The sequence below is a fragment of the Choloepus didactylus genome, chromosome 3 (genome assembly GCF_015220235.1).
Source record: "Choloepus didactylus isolate mChoDid1 chromosome 3, mChoDid1.pri, whole genome shotgun sequence".
NCBI classification, from domain to species: domain Eukaryota; kingdom Metazoa; phylum Chordata; class Mammalia; order Pilosa; family Megalonychidae; genus Choloepus; species Choloepus didactylus.
This window is the reverse complement of record NC_051309.1, coordinates 104,992,385-105,008,039: the sequence shown is the minus strand read 5'-3', so window position 1 is coordinate 105,008,039 and position 15,655 is coordinate 104,992,385. Positions and strand designations below refer to the sequence as shown.

The following is a 15,655-nucleotide window of genomic DNA, read 5'->3' as shown; positions in this document are numbered from 1 at the left end:
AATGAAAATCAATAAGATTTGTATAGTAATAGAAAATAAATAGGAAAATAAACAAACAAAAAAAAACTGAGGTCTCTGGAAAACAACTGTGTCTAATTCAATCTTTGGCACAGCAAAAGCCTATTGTTGCTCAATTAAAGATAAAATGCTAATAATTCAGCAATTTTCACAGGTATGCTTGGTCCCACCATCCCTGATTTTCCTCCAGACAAGAGAAAGAAAGCAGATCATTAATAAAACAGACTAAAAAAAAATCTATACTCATGCTCATGCACCAATTCTCAAGCTTATAATTTTGGAGACTTTTGACTCTACATTTGGGCTTTTTCCCTTTATTCATTCTCCAGCATCTGGTTGTTTATCCCATGAAAGAAATGAAGCCAGAGGTGGTTGTGTTTGGTGCCAGTTGCAACTGATGACAGAGAGACCAGGAAGCAGCAAGCTGTGACCCATCAGGCTCCTCTGATCTGACACTTCATCTACATGGGTGAACTCCCAGCCTCTGCTGTGCTGCCTGCAAGGGCTCTGTGGACTAGGCTTCCTCCTGGCTGCTGTGCTGGCCTGTTCCTCCTGGGATTCTGTGCAGAAGCTGGAGAACGTGAGACACGAAGAGGGGCAGACCATTCTTTTAATTCCTGAGAGACAGTAAATAACAACTTTTCAGTTACATGCTACAATTTAAGAGTTGAAATATCATCTAGTTCTGTGGTTTAAAACAAGTGGCAGAATGACTTTTGAAAAGAAAGCGTAACCTAGAATTCTGCTATTTAAAACTGATAAAAACTAATAAAAATGGAGCTCCTCTGGTTAAAATTTAAAAGGAGGGACAAGGCCCCACACTACTCAATCTTCCCTGCCTCCCTCTAAGCAGCTCCTTTTTGTTTCCCCAGAAAGCTCTCTGTTCAAATACCTCAGAATGGACAGAGCACAGTATGGAGCATCCTTGCCTACATCACCTGCTTCCATTTCCTTCTACTCTTTTACAGCCTGGGGGCTTGATGAGGATACTGAGAACTGAGGGTTTCAGTAATTTCCCCATGGATGCACAATTAGACGGAGAAGTGAAACTAGAATACCGATTTACAGTATTTTTTTTGTTATTACATGACACTTACTGGATACAAAGGGAATGTTTCTCAGCACCATTTGAAACCTCTTTTCAAATCACTTCCCAACAGAATATGTTAAACCACAAAGAGAATGCAATTTGTCACATACTTTTGGATTACATTAGAAACTGATGACAATTAATCAGGGCTAATAATTGAGGTGCTAATTTAAGGAAAAATAGTCTTTGAGTGCATGAAAATTCAAGGCAACCAGGGACAATTCAATCAGTCAGAATATGATTTATTCATCATCAACTATGTGCTCAGGATTCTCTGAAGGATATGAAAGAAGAAAAAGCATGGCACCTGACCTTAAAAGAACAAACTATTTTGTCATGCAGATTGTGTGTGTGTGTGTGGGGGGGGGGCAGATTTAGAAGATGATTATCATTCCAACAGTGCAGAATTTTATCAACAATTCAATTTAGTTGATGAAGCAGAGGAAGATAATCAGATTCTCTTAGTAATGAAATAAGAGAGAGAAAGAAGGAGAGAGAAAGAGAGAGAGAGAGAGAGAGAGAGATTGGTATTTGGTCCTTAGCATTATCAGCAGGTTTTTCTATCTATGCCTACTCAAAGTCTTGTTGCCTGTCAAGTTCCTGCAAAGTAGAAGCTAAGAACTTTGCAGAGGAATATGGATGGCATGGAGTAAATGGATTTGATATGAAAGGAGAAGCAAAAATGGAGAATGCAGTTCTGGAAAGAAAAATGGAACCAGAAACTTGGAATATGATAGCTATTATATTTCCTAAAATTAGGCTCTGTAAAATTTTCTTTGAAACTTTAGATTTATGAGTCATTTTCTAAGCTTGTTTGAAGGGTTTAAGTTGTTTTCAATCAAACCTTCCTTGAATGAGACAGAATTAAGGATACAAATTACCTAGAAGAATGTATAGTACATTGAAGGCAGAACATGATATTGTTATTTTATTGAAATAATATGATTTCTAGCACTCAGGATTCCACATGGTTGAAATTATAAAAAGAAAAATGCAAAGCTGGTGCACTTTTCAATATGTATAGAGTAATAGTGTATAGAGTAATAACAGTGGGAATTGAGAGTTCTAGTCTGATTTCCTCACCAAGTCTGGCTGTCCTTGCATAAGCCAAAGGTAAAGAAGCCTCGATTTTCTTTCTGATAACTAGGGAGAAATTGAGTGATTTCAAAGATACCTTCTATTTTTAAAATTATGTAAATTGGGATTGAATCAAAGGCCTGGTATGATCTGCAAGTATCTTTAATATTTGTCCTACGAAATCCTTCATGCATAAGCTTTTATGGCTTCTAAGTTAGGAAAAAACCCACATTTTTTGCTAAGAACTTTTTCATATTATCTTTCTAGCCTTGTACTGTATATGCAAACCCACTTCCAAATAATTATCACTGATTAAGAGACAAGGGAAATTTAGTTTCTAAATCATAACATGCATAAAGTATATGGCTGTTTTCCTTGACATTAACAGTATCTTAATTCCATCTGAAAAGCTGACTTAACACAGGTTTACTCTTGTATATGAGTTATTGTTGAAAACAAATCTGCTTCTATATTTAATAGAAAATATGATTGTGTTCTGATAGGAGTGACATTTAAAATGAGTTTCCCAGATCCAGTGAGCTTGTTGAAACCTCACAGATAGAAGAAGAAAAAAAAAATGTCAGAGAGGCTCATGCCTTTGTATTTGTTTCTGCTGCCTATGCTTTTCTCCTGCTACCTACTTCTCGGCATGGCCTCTAGTGCCAGAAGAAGGGAAAACAAATGTTGTAAACTGATATATTAGAACACAGTATAGTATTTTAATACATTTTTGAAAGGGAACAACCTTCTCTGCCCTCCTATTCCTGACCTCTCCACACTGTATTCATCTTTCTCCCTTCCCTTGATTTCTCAGGACACTATAGTGTTTACCTGGGGAACAAAAGCAAAAGAGAAACTCTTGGTGCTTTCCACAAGGCTTAGATACTGCAGGGAATCCCCATTTCCCACCAGGCTTCTTTCAACAGCAGTTCAAGGACTCACTGCTGCAAAGACTGATGTACGTACTTTGAGCAAAAACAATAAAGGAAAACAAGAAGCTAAGGTCTGTTCTATAAGTCACAGTAGTTTTAAAAGTGATCATTATTTGGTAGCCATTTCTTTCTCTCAAAGCAAAACTTTAGAGGTTTATCTCTTGGTATAAGCCTATAACAAGTGGCCTCTATGGTTTTAGTGGTTAGAATTGTTACAACCTGAAGATCACATAACATGAGGGAAAAATTCTTCCCTGGAATAAAAGGTTTTCTATTTAACAGTTATCCTGTTTGGAAGACACAGCTACAAAATGAGATAAATTGATTTACTTTGGAAAAATTATGGTTCATCTTGGATTCATGTTTTGCTCAGCAATCACTTTCTGTCTCCTTTCTTAGTACCCATCATTCTCTTCTTTCTTGGGTCTTGGGTATAAAATCCACATGTATTTATCCATCTCCAAGGATACTGCTATCAAAAAATATTTCTGTGAAATATTAATCTCATCCAAATGTCATTAAAACATGATGCTCAACATAAAAACTCCTGGAATATCTTATCTTACTCTTCAATAGAAAAATTATTGATATTCTAGGTCCAGGTTACTATAAATGCAAATATGCTCTTCCTGGTCAATTTTGCAACATCCTTGAATTGTGACTTAGCCAGGCAGCCTGAAACCATGTCAGTTTTGATAGCAGCCTCTGAGCTAAATGCTAAGGTAACAGAACAGAGGAATGATGCTATGACACTGTCCTTTAACAGAATAGTGACTTTTCAACATGAGAAGACTGTAGTTTGACCTCTGAGACTGAAGAAAAATCGCCACTATTATGATTGTAAAATAGGAGAAGACAAGTTAAATGAGGTTCCCCCCCCTTCTAGACCTGAAAAGCAAGTCAATAAATGATAAATTGAATGGACTGACTTACAAAATAGTCAATTCCCTGTTACCAGAAGTGTTCAGATGAGATGGACAAATATTGATGGGAATCCCATGGTGAGTTGCACCAGGTAAGCTGTAAGCCGCTTCTAATGCAGAGATTCCATAGTTCTAGGAACCATATGGTGAGGGCATTAAAACCAACACTGAGAGAAAAGAAACTGTTAATCCTCTGGTTTTCTTCCAGTTTCTCTCTACTTGCTGGCTCCTTGGAAAAGCAGCCTCTTTTTTTAAGAGAGATGCTAAATTTAACTGTTTTTCTAACTGCATCTATAAGCTCCTAGCCTATTTTCCAAGTTTTTTTTCTATCCTATTACAGGTATCATTAAAAAACCATTAATAGTTGTGTCCATTAAGTACATCATCAAATGTCCTGAGACACAGTCTCAGAGACGACGCATGTGAAGTGGTTGGAGCCTGGAAGGAGAAGAATATGGATGGCTCTCAGTTTGTGGCAGAAGGGAAGAACATGGGAGATTATTTCCCAGTTCACTTGATTTTTACCTGATGATTTACAAGGTATGTAAATTAGGATACAACCACAGAAGGTACATTTAATGACATCTTAATGCATCATGGAATTTACGACAAGGCATGAATAGCTTGTGCACTCAACCATTGGAAGCAGATGCTGCAATAATTCTACTTAATACTTAGAAGCAAAGTAAGGCATATTGTTTTTTGCAAAAAAGTTTATGAAACATTAATAAGAATAATATGCACCATTCAATACTGAACATATAACCTGAAACCCTTTCCTATAAATATTAATAAAGGAGACATTTTAGTTCTCAACATAAATTGATTCCAATCCCAGATTCTGAGATGCTGCATGGTTTTCTTTCTCTGGGTATATATTTAACTTGAGTAAGACTAATGACTCATAGGGCAATAATACTTTATACTGTACCTACTAAGTGAGAACCTAAAGAGACTGCATTGAATCAATTTATAAATTGATTCACTATCCACTAGAATAGCACAGTTAGAGGCTTGGAAATGGAACTTTCACTATTGTGTTCGCTAGTAACTATTGTGTTTGGAAGAATTGATAAACTTCATTAAGTTCCAGGACGTATGCAGTTTATTAAATCATCTGATAATACTTGATATTTATAATATAAATAATTAAACAATTCCTTTTCTATCAATGCCTCAAATGTTGACTTGGTTATTCACAATGACCAATTGTGGATATTAAAGGAGTTAAAATACACTGGAGGAAAAAATCTACATTCTGATATTACAAATTTGATTTGCTTTTCAAAACACTATAGCTCTTCACTGCTAACTACAGTTGCAAGGGCCCTAGTCACACTCTTTTCTTTCTGGCAGTGTCTTTTCTATTTGCAGTTATATTATGTTTCTTTTAATGACTTTTATTAGCCAATGTCAGGTTTCTTTCTTTTTTTTTTTTTTTTTTTTTACCCTCCCCTTAATGGGGGAAACGTTTTAGAGAAATAGGATACTCTTAACTGTGATTTCTTCCAGTTAAAATGATCCTAATTGCTAATTGCTCTTCAGCATTGCAGTTCTGTCTAACCTTAGCTTCCTGAGTTCGGTCGACAATGTCAAGATTATGAAATGAATCATTTTTATAACTGTATTTAAATAGGGAGTAAGTTAATGTGGAAAACTTAGTTTTCTCAGGCAATACAGTGAATTAATTCAAAAGCTTCAGGTGATACTTGAATCTTGAGAAGAGCAAAAAGGGCTTTATGGTCTAAAGAACATCCCACAGGAACTAAATGATGAAAGGATAGATTGAAAGTGGTTAGAAACTATGTGTGGGAGATTTTTTAAAAATAATGATGAATTTGCCTCTTAAATCTATCCAGTCCATTTGTGCATAATATGATCAGTTGTATAAATCTGCCTTGAGAAATCTGATCATAGCATAATGACACGCACTCTCTAATCCATTGGATCATGTCTTATTTAATGATGCTAGAGGTCTGTGATATCCTCTCTGACTTAGGTTTTCATCTTAGATTTCTGAATATTGATACACATACTAGATGTACAAATCTATAATGATCTACATCCATTATTAAAGAACTATGACACCTTATGATATTTTAAAACTATGTTAGGTCCACTCTGTATTAGCAACTATTGAGGCACTATAAAACAAAATTAGTGAAAATTGTCCTATTATCTGCTGTATATTATGGAATTCTTCAATCTATTGAAAGATTTTAATAAAATTATCTTACTTGCAGTTGGAATACCCTTGAGCATTAACTTTTAGCATCAAAGTAAATGTTTATGAGATTATAGAACTAAAAGTAATCTAAGTCATTGATAGTTTGGCAGACATTTGTACTAATTGGATAAATTATGATAAACTGAACTTTTATTAGAATAGACCAATGGATATTGAAGTACCAACTGATATTATAAAATAAAGGCTTCACAAACATTTGAGTTTTCCCAGTATCACAAAACCTCATTTTGCAGTGAGAAGTGAAAGAATGATAAATAATGAATATTTTTCAGAATTCATATTGAAGAGAGTAGAGATGGAATTTCTAGTTTAAATAAGCTTTACACTAAGTAGCATAACAGTATTCCTGAACCCAGGTGTGGTCTTGGCCCATCTAACAAAGCAATTAATGTCTTTCTTTTAAGGCCATACTGTTAATTCTCTCACTGGACTCCATATTAGCAGCCTAACCAGGAGACTGTGTCTGGGTTATCGCCTAGGCTCAAGTCCCATGTCAACTGCTGCTTATTCAAACACACTGGATCATGTGTATCCAATGGTCACTTAAATACTGTCCTCCTCTTCCCTGCTACCTTTATCATTATTAGTGATCTGGGATGAAAGGGCCACTTGTTCTCTAGCTATTATCCCCAACTCTACCTGAGAATGTCTCTATCTGCTATTCTCACCTGGAGTCTGGCAAAGACTAGGGTGAAGAAAGCAGCAGTGGGAGAGAAATCAACAATTTTATATATTCAATCTCATGTAATATTCACCATAAACCCATTTGGGAAGATGAAAGAAAAGGCTTAGGGTGGTTAAGCAGCAGGCCCAAAGTCACACAGCTGTAAAGTGAGATAGCTAATGTTTGGTCCAGTTTCTGGTTCAAAGGAACTTTTACTCCCAACTAGAGCACAGTGAAGGAGCAGTAATGCCTGCTGAGTATGTGTTGTTACATTTGAACTGCTGTCATTTTCCATGGCTGGTGCCATATCTACCATGATAATCCGATTTCATTTAGGGTAGGTCAAAGAATACCAGGACATTAAGCCATGTGATAATTGGTTTATAAACTAAGTCTGGCATCTTCAATTGTTCTGGGAAATGAACTGCTTAATGGGAGTGTAAGTCTCTCTCAACGCTATTTTAAATGGATATTTTTGAAGTCTGAAACTCAACAATCAGATTTATGTGGCAAAAGTTGATAACAAATTACTTCTCTAAGAGTTTATTTTCTCTGAAAACTTATCCTTACACTTGACATTTGGCATGTGAATAGTACTTTGAAAGGGAGAATGAGCCCGGGGAAATAAAGGAATAAATGATTCTATGAAAAGGCTTGCGCAAATGTCAAACTATTATAGGTTGTTGGGACTGCTATTCTTATAATTTATTTTCATGGATATACCTTTGCCATGCTTTCATATATATTTTCTTTGTCTCTCCGAATAAACTTCAAGCTCTTGAGGGCAAAGTGTTAGCATTATATCCCCAATGTCTCACATAACAGTAACTGCTTAATAAATATTTACTGCATAAAGGAATATGAATGAAAGAGTAAACTTTAACTTTTGTATGTTGCATGTTACACCTTTTTGCTTGACTAAGAACTGTTAGTTACTTTTGAGTCATGAGTAAAAATGGCAATAAATCTACATAGCAAAGATGTATTAGTGAGAATGAGGTCCTTAAAAAGATGTTTGTAAGTTTGTACATGTGTGCAAATATATGTGTGTAAGGTATGTGCGTGTATAGAAGCCACTCTTGAAAAAGCATGGCATCTAACGTTTTATAACTCATTCAGTTAAGCAACATTTTCATTGTGCTTTACCTCTCAGCTGTAATGTATAGGTAATCTAGAACTGGGTCTGTACTTAAGGAGTTGAGAAGAAAGTTCTTGCATGCGATTTTATCCTATCAGTGGCTGATAGAGGTAATAAGAAGGTGCCAAAAGCCCTGGGCTCTGCTAGTGCTGGTGGTGATAGGAGAAGCAAGGTCATTACTTTTGAGCAGGAGCTGGAACCTCAAGTGCTGGGCACTTAAATTTTATTTTTTACCCACAATTAAACTATTTTTATTGTTGAAAATTTCTAATCACAAATTATTGCTTTATATTGAAAAAACTCCTTTCAACATTTTGATAGACATAACATTTGTTAGAAATACATTATATATTCAAAACCACCCAGGCTGAGAACTTCTGATGCTGGACCAAGATATACTTCCCCCTATTGCTCCTGATAAATAACAGCTAAAACCCTGGGGATTATAGATAAAATAAAAGTAAAAGGATGGAATGGTGGAGAGAAGAGGGCAGACCAACTAGGGAACTTGAGACCAGAGGGTTGACTGCAGATTGTCTAGTTTTCTTTTTTCCTCATATGTCCTGGGTGGGAACTGAAGAAGCCAGCGACTTGTTAATACCAATGGAAGCAGAGCAAACAAACCAACAAACAATACAATAAAGTCTTTTCTCTCTAGCCAAAGGATCAGGAAAGGGGCAAACTAGCGATGGGGAAAAAAAAAAAGAAGTTTTAGACAATAACTCCCCTATCCCAGCCAAAAACCCTGGGCAAAAACCACGGTCCCAACCCACCTTTCTCAGAAGAGGCTGAGTGGGATATCCGGAGTTGCACTGCCATTGCGCTCATCTCTTCTCCCAAGGTGACAGCACGGGAGTGTGAGTTGGGATCTGGGGCATTCATCCCTGCCCTGCAGTAATGAGGGATCCCCATAGGTCAGTGCAGACCACATGGGGAACCTAGACTTACACACCTACCCAGGGTAACATGCAACCCCCTATCAGTGGAGACTGCATAAGGAGCACTAACGGGGTACCCCTCCACTTCCCAGCAGTAACAAGAAGAATCCTCTCCTCCACTGTGTCAAATAAGGCAAAGTGAGTGATTTGAACACCCACCTGGCATGAATGAGGCTGCATCCTTCCTCCACTGGCACAGTGTCAGAGGAGCTTGTCATGAGAGAAGATTTAAATAAGATCCAGAGTCTTAAAGCATAATACCCAAAATGTCCGGGATAAAAATGAAATTCATTTGTCATACCAAGAACCTAGAAAATATCCACTTGAATTAGAGATGCCAATCAACAGATCCCGACACTGAGATGATGCAGATGCCAGACTTAATTATCTGACAAAGGTTTTAAAGCAGCCATTGTAACATAAAAGTGCTTCAAAAAGCAGTTATTAACATGCTTAAAACAACAACAAAAAATAATACAAAGTCTCAGCAAAGAAACAGAATATATGTAGAATAAACAAAGGAAAATTTTAAAAGAGAAAACTAAATGCAAAGAAAAAATTTGGTAAGCAGCAAGAGAGAAACAATACATTACCGATAGTTGAAAATAATTCAAATCACATCAGATTTCTCATCAGAAATCATGGAGACCATAAGAAAGTGGCACAGTGTTTTCAAATGCTAAAAGAAAAGAACTGTCACCCCCAAATTCTGTATTCAATGAAAATGCCTTCAAGAAGAAAAGGGAAATCTAAACATCCTTAAGTGAAGGAAAACTATGAGAATTTGTCATCAGCACACCTGTCCTAAATGAATGGCTAAAAGAAGTTCTTGGAACAGAATGAACATGATAAAAAAAAAGGAATCTTGGAATACAAGGAAGAAAGAAAGAATGATACAAATAAAAATGTGAAAATATGGGCAACAATAAACATTCCTTCTTTTGGGTTTCTAAATTGTGTCTTATGGTTTATTACATTGTCTAATATAGTTATCAATGAATAGAGAGGAAATATTTAAGACAATTAAATTTTTTACTTAAATTCAGTTTTGTTGATATATATTCACAGACCATAGTCATCCATGTTGTACAATCAACTGTTCACAGTACCATCATATAGTTAGTTACGTATTCGTCACCACAATCTATTTTTGAACATTTTCCTTACACCAGAAAGAAGCAGAATAAGAATAAAAAATAAAAGTAAAAAAGAACACCCAAATCATACCCCCCATCCCACCCCATTTTTCATTTAGTTTTTGTCCCCATTTTTCTACTCCTCCATCCATACACTGGATAAAGGGAGTGTGATCCACAAGGTTTTCACAATCACACTGTCACCCATTGTAAGCTACACTATTATACAATCATCTTCAAGAGTCAAGGCTACTGGGTTAGAATTTGATAGTTTCAGGTATTTACTTCCAGCTATTCCAATACATTAAAACCTAAAAAGTTTTATCTATATAGTGCATAAGAATGTCCACCAGAGTGACCCCTCGACTCCATTTGAAATCTCTCAGCCATGGAAGCTTTATTTTGTTTCATTTTGCATCCCCCTTTTGGTCAAGAAGATGTGCTCAATCCCATGATGCCAGGTCCAGATTCATCCCTGGGAGTCATATCCTGTGTTGCCAGGGAGATTTACACCCCTGGGAGTCAGGTCCCATGTAGGGGGCAGGGCAGTGAGTTCACCTGCCGAGGTGGCTTAGCTAGAGAGAGAGGGCCACATCTAAGCAACAAAGAGGCACTCAGGGGGAGATTCTTAGGCACAATTATAAGCAGGTTTACCCTCTCCTTTGCGGTAATGAGCTTCATAAGGGCAGGCCCCAAGATAGAGGGCTCAGCATACCAAACTGTCAGTCTTCAATGTTTAAGACAACTAAATTTTAAACTGAAGAGAGTAAAAGGACTTAAAGAGGTAAGGTTTCTGTGTGGTGAACTATATTTTTCTATATTTTTATTTTGGTGGTGGTTAACAAAGCTATCATGATAAAATGACATAAAACTATAAACATATATTGTACAAATGTCAATTTCCTGGCTTTGATATTGTACTATAGTTATATAGCCTGTAACCATTGGGAAAAACTGGGTGATGGGTGCTGGAGAACCCTCTGGACTATTTTTTACAACATCTTGTGAATCTGTAATTAGTGCAAAAATGTTTAAAAGATACAGGTTGCACATGTATTTTGGAATGCATTTTTCTTGAAAAATAAATATATATTCCATATATTATATACACAAGGACTTGGTCAGTACTTCTTATTTTGCTTCAATTCCAGATTTGGTCCTGATCCAGCACTGGAGACATGTTACAAGATAATTTTAGCATCTACTCAGCCTTAACTTTACATCCAAAAAATTTTAAAATGAATGCAATACTGAAATAAATTTTTAAATGAGAGTGATAATTTCCAAGCCACCATTGTCATCAACTGAACTATAACTTTACTATTTTGTATGTAGTATACAATCTATAGAAAGCATCTACTATAAGGATACAAACTAATCATAATAGGTTTTGAATGCCTTCTTTGTGCCATGTCTATTGTGTCAGTTTGAATGTATTATGTCCCCCAAAATGCCACTATCTTTGATGCAATCTTGAGTCAGCAGATGTATTAGTGTTGATTAGATTGTAATTCTTTGACTGAGTGTTTCCATGGAGATGTGACCCACCCAACTGTAGGAGATAACTCTGATGGAAGTGTGGCCCTGCCCATACAGCCTGGGTCTTGACTAGTTTACTAGGGCACTAAATAAGCTCAGACAGAAGGAGCAAGTTTGCTGCAGCCAAGAGGGACACTTTGAAGAACACACAGGAGCTGAGAGAGGAGCTGCAGTTTACAGAGACATTTTGGAGATGGCCTTTGAAAGCAGGCTTTTGCTCCAGAGAAGCTAAGGGAGGAAAAATGCCCCAAGAGCAACTAAGAGTGACATTTTTGAGGGGCTGCAGCTTATAGAGGAACGAACTGGGAGAAAGCCATTTTGAACCCAGAACTCTGGAGCAGATGCCAGCCATGTGCTTTCCTAACTAACAGAGGTTTTCCGGATGCCATTGGCTATCCTCCAGTGAAGGTCACTTTACGGCCTTAAAACTGTAACTTTGTAACCAAATAAACCCCCTTTATAAAAGCCAATCCACTTCTGGTGTTTTGCAAAAAGGCAGCATCAGCAAACTGGAACATCTATTAAATATAAAATCTTATTAAAATTCACAACAGTCCTGCATATGGACATCATTTTTCAATTTTTTAATGGGAAATAAAGATAATGTAAGTAGTGAACCCAGAGGTTCTAATGAATTGGAATAGCTAGCAGTAAATACCGGAAACTATCAAACTACAGCCCAGAACCCTTGAATCTTGAAGATGATTGTATAAAAATGTAGCTTGTAAGGGGTGACAATGTGATTGGGAAAGTCATGTGGACCACACTCCCCTTTGTCCAGTGTATGGATGGATGAGTAGAAAAATGGAGGCAAAAAAAAAAAAGGCACCCAGTGTTCTTTTTTACTTTACTTTAATTGTTCTTTTTCACTTTAATTTTTATTCTTATTATTTTTGTGTGTGTGGTAATGAAAATGTTCATAAATTAATTTTGGTAATGAACGCACAACTATATAATGGTACTGTGAACAACTGAATGTATGCTTTGTACGACTGCATGGTGTGTGAATATGTCTCAATAAAATTGAATTGAAAGAAAATAGTGTACCCAGAATTATCCAGATAATTAATGGCCATAGGCAATATTTAAACCTAAGTTTGTATCAGGAAGGATACAATCAGGAAAATGGAAACCACACCAGGTATTTCAAATAGTGAAGATTTAATACCAGGAATTGGTTGAACAGATTTTCCAAAACTGAAAGAACAAACGTTGAAATGTGAGTTAACCCAGAAATCAGAAACTGAGAAGAAGCTACCACCAGAAGGGCTGGGGAAGAAGTGTTAGTACCAGAAACTTGGAGTACAGAAGAGAGGCCCCACCTTTGGCTGCCAATGTTTCAGAGACAATGTTAGAATAAGAAGAAAGAGAACTAGAGTGAGAGCATGAGAGAAGTACATCTTTCCTGTCTCCTGATTTGTCTATCATCTCCCACTAATGCCTTTTAAAAGTCAGGCAACTGGTAGAACACCTGGAAAATAGAGTTTGCAGACCTTCAGAACACCCAGGTAATGGGGTAGATCGGGGTGGTGAGTAGAGAGAAGGGTTTGGGTTGATAAAAAAAGTTTAAAAATTGGTTTAGACTAATATTTCAAAAGCCATAATATTTATACTGCAACATGCTGCCTTCAAGACAGGCACAATGCACTGATATTCAAAACATTGAAATCTTAAGGCACAATTTCTTCACTGCATTTTCTAACTTCCAAGAGTTTTAAAACCATTTAATATGCACTTTGGCCTTTTTTTTTTTTTTTTTTTTTTTTTTTTTCTTTTTCTTATTTCCCCATCAGTTTTCCAGAAATTAGAGGTGTGCAATTTTATTTTTATATTTAAGAAGTTGTGTAAAAATCCTTAATATTAAGAAATAATTCTAGCGACCTCCCAATCCCGCTGTCCCAACGACTCCGCATTGCGCCCCGGGATTAGGGCCGCACTGGTGCTGTCTGGCTGCGGCCTCTCCCAGGGAACCGAGATCCATGAGGCCTCAGTGATCTCGGGCCACCTGAGCCGTGCAGGAGCAGACGTGGGGATCTTTGCTAATGACATTGCTCAAATGCATGTGAATGACCACGCCACGGGACAGATCTCGGGGAGCTAAATCAGGAAAGTTTTGTCTGAATTGGGAAGGACTGCCGATAGCAAGATCACAGAACTAGCCAAGCTCGGTGCCGCCAATCACGATGTTGCCATCTTCCCAGGAGGATCTGGAATTGCCAAGAACCTGAGGACGTTCGCCGTGGAGGGAAAGGATTGTAAAGTTAATGCAGATGTGGAGCGAGTCCTGAAGGAGTTCCACGGGGCCAGGAAGCCCATCGGCTTGTGCTGCATCGCGCCAGTCCTCGAGGCCTACGAGCTGAGCGGCGTCAAGGTCACTGTGGACCACGAGCAAAAAGAGGGCGGCAAGTGGCTGTAAGCTGGGAGCGTGGAGGTCATGAGTACCCTGGGCACAAAGCACTGCGCAAAGGAAGTGACCAAAGCTCATGTGGACCAGAAAAACAAGACGGTCATAACCTCATTTTTTATGTGTCAGACCGCACTCCATCACATCCATGACGGCATCGGGGCGTGGTGAAGAAGGTGCTGAAACTCTCTGGAAACAGAAACTGCACAGGAGGGCCTCGTTCTCTTCAGCCTGCCTGGGAGGGGCTGGTGGCCTTTTACTGCTTACGACTGGGAGCATAGCAAGAATTTGTTTTGCTATTTACATCGATAGGTGTTTTCTACCTAGAGAGGGAGTTCTGTGAGGGAGCTTTCGTTTTGGGGGATATTGATATGAAACGTTTCATCTTCAGTTTGGCTTAGTTTCCTTTTGCTTAGAAGATGGAGGCAAAGTCCACAGATTGAGAGAGGTGTCTGATAAATTGTCCTCTGTCCTTTAAGAAGCAATGGTGATTTGATTTACAATGTGTTTCCTGAAAACTAAAATCAGGAAGGTAAGTGGATAGAGAAATACTATTTTAGAATCTTAGGTTTGATTTGGTTTATACAGTTAGTGTTTGGAAGAACAAAAAAAAATCATTATGTTTACACATCTAATAATCAGGAAATGAGAAATTAGACTTTTACTGATACTTGGAGGAAGATCCTCCTATCCGGTATAAATAAGTGCTATTAATATGATGGGATTTCTGTAGCAGGCAGTCCCTTTTGCCAGGGAGAATAAATTCCTTTCCAAAATGGAAACTTTTAACAGCTATATTTCAGGCTTTCTGAAACTGGTAAATGAGGAATATAAATAAGGTTTCTTAAATTAGTCTTGGTTCTCTTAATTTTCAGGAAGAACAGGAAATTGCAGTTACTTAGCCTCTCTTACTTGAACTGCCATAATAGTGATTATAAGTTGATCTCAGGCCATAAAACAACAGAAACTTTGTAAAATGTATAAAGAAGGAAAAATAAAGTATATTGATAAAAAAGAAAAGAAAGAATTCTAACCTTTTACATGATACAGAAGACAAAAAATGCTGACCTGCTTCACTTTTCTTTTCAAAGATCCTTGGTTAGATTCAGGGTGTTAATGAAGCTGAGCTTTCAAGTGTATTTTCTTAATGGGAGAGTCAGCGTCACCACTTTCCATACTCTCGGATGATTTTCCTAAAATTAGATATTAGTTACACCTTGTTTACCTAAAAGATCCCAGTGGTTGATGGGCCATAGTAAAACTCACTGGTAATATTGTAGAGTTTGTTGGACATCCAAATTATTAGTAAATTTCTAAACTCAGAAGAAATATGCTCCTCTACGTTGTATTGGAATTTAATGGGAAAGAATTCTAGTCATCTACTGGAAAAAAAATGTTCTAAAAAGCTGACTCAGAGATATCAATGAGGTTGACCTGATGGCTCTGGTCCCTTCTTTCTTTATATATTCTATTATCTTTTGACCCAAATTGATTAAATAGAGGTAAAATTCCTCCTTAATTTTTGGACTTTTTTTGCAAAAATAATTA

The 15,655-nt window shown here is 37.1% G+C and overlaps 1 pseudogene; it reads left to right on the top strand.

Annotated features, from left to right (window-relative positions):
* Positions 1 to 483: 483 nt before the first annotated feature.
* LOC119530370 lies at positions 484 to 14,388 on the top strand (annotated as a pseudogene).
* The last annotated feature ends 1,267 nt before the right edge of the window (positions 14,389 to 15,655 follow it).